This window comes from Haliaeetus leucocephalus, unplaced genomic scaffold (genome assembly GCF_000737465.1).
Source record: "Haliaeetus leucocephalus isolate CR32 unplaced genomic scaffold, Haliaeetus_leucocephalus-4.0 Scaffold849, whole genome shotgun sequence".
Lineage (NCBI taxonomy): Eukaryota > Metazoa > Chordata > Aves > Accipitriformes > Accipitridae > Haliaeetus > Haliaeetus leucocephalus.
Genome location: NW_010973285.1, coordinates 4,375,008 through 4,376,878, shown reverse-complemented (window position 1 = coordinate 4,376,878; position 1,871 = coordinate 4,375,008). Strand labels below are relative to the sequence as shown.

The 1,871-nt window shown below is 35.9% G+C and overlaps 1 protein-coding gene across 1 annotated transcript in view; it reads left to right on the top strand.

The window, feature by feature from the left end:
* The first annotated feature begins 211 nt into the window (after positions 1–211).
* TBCA (tubulin folding cofactor A) overlaps positions 212–1,871 on the top strand; it is a 23,792-nt gene continuing 22,132 nt past the window's right edge. The window contains exon 1 of the mRNA XM_010582849.1: positions 212–269. The gene's annotated coding sequence lies outside the window, so the exon portion shown is untranslated. The remainder of the gene's footprint in view (positions 270–1,871) is intronic.

Genomic DNA, 1,871 nt, shown 5'->3' with positions numbered 1-1,871 from the left:
TATACCACAGGAAACATCACTTTAGGCTTGATTTGTTTCTTTATACTCTTCCCCTAGTAGTTAACTACTGGCTGGCACTGGAGACAAGGTCCAGAATAACTGGATCTTATGTTTCTACTTTTTCATTCTGAAGGACTGAAAGAAGCTAGTAAAATACTATTATTTTGTTTGGGTTATTTTTCCTTGTTTCTGTGGGTGTAGACTTCTGCTTCAGGGTCCATGAAAAATAACCACGGAAAACAAGCTTGTTGTCAGTAGATTTAAACCAGGTATGTGGGAGTCTTCGCTTCCATTGAACATTTATGTGGAGTTCTGAAAGCTGAAAAAAGCTATTATAAAATGCAGGAGGTAGAAATAAACGGACGCCTGTAAAGTTGAAAGCAGATGACAGATGACCCTTTATTGCTAAAGCACACACATATTTATAATCACATATTCTGCAAAGTCATTGTGCATGCGCACAATCATAGAATATGATTGGTTATACCATCTCTGTACACACGCATAAACATAAGGCATAATTGGTTATACTAAGTAAAACATGCGAAACTTGTCTCAGTCTAATTGGTCAAGATAAACTGCCGAATTGAGGTTCTTTGTGCCAAGTTCCCTTTATCGTGGAATGCGTACTTGTGTTCTTCTAATTGGCTTTATTATCATCTTCTGTTCAAGGTCTTCTAAAGGCGTCTGGAATGCTCTTGTGACCGTTAGCTAAACATGTTCCTACAATAAAAGGAGACTTAAATATGAGAATAAGCTAGTATTAGTTGTATGCAGTTGTTTGTCAGTTTTTACTTACTTAATTTTGAGTGTCCAAGGAGAGGAAGGACTTGAGAATTTTTGGTCAGTAGATTTACTTTAAAAGGCAGAAAACAAAAGGAAAATGTCAGTCACTAGCTGGTACCTTAATTATGTACCAGGTGCCTTGAATCAAAAGTTCTTGCATACTTTCTGATAGTCCATGGAACTGTAACACTTGCTAAAAAGAAGAATGGGATGTGGAAACTGTAACAAAATATCCTAAAAAGTGAAACTTCCTTACAGATTTTGCATTTTTTTAACATCTCACCCAACTGCAAAATATATTATACCATTATTTTAGATTGTGGCTCTTTGTTCTAATTTTTAAATAACTTTATATAACAATTTCTTTAATTTTTAAAAAATCATTACTATCCTAGAATTTGAGGCCTTATCTTGAAACTCTAGGGTAAAGATTGAAGTGTGAAGAAAAAACTTTATGGCCAAAGAGCATACTGAATGCATGTAAAGAATAAAAAGAACAGATCCATGTTGACTTTGAATGTTTGGATCTTTTGTAGACTTCTTGAGCAAAACTGGACTTGAGAAGGTTTCTCTGTCTGCTTCTCAAAGACTTTTCTGCATCTTGTAGGTGGTGTAAAAAGTACTTACTGCTTTCAGAACAGATCAACCTTAAAGGTACATTTTACGTTATAAAACTATGGGCAGCAGTTTGCAAATCTAATTTAGAGGAAGACTCTTGGCCCATTTAGGAACTTGTGGATGTTAGGTATACAGTAACAAATGAAGCCCTTGTTTTATTGGGCTGTGACATTTTGGTTTGGTCATAAGAATATCTTTACGCCTTCCAAATAATATTTTCATACAGTATTTTTGGCACAAGAAAGTGCACAACACTGTAACGCACAAAGATGTTTAAGACATTCCTTTGGATGTCCATGAATTCTGGCAGCTGTTAACTCTGTATGTCAGGAGCAAGGGAGAGCCATAGGAGACACACTGGCCAAACTCCTTGGAGTGAATGGGAGGTGTGCTTGCTTGGCAAATATAATTTCTGAAGAATGACAGCAGTATAAACTATCAGCCCATGAAAACCATAAAACACTTGA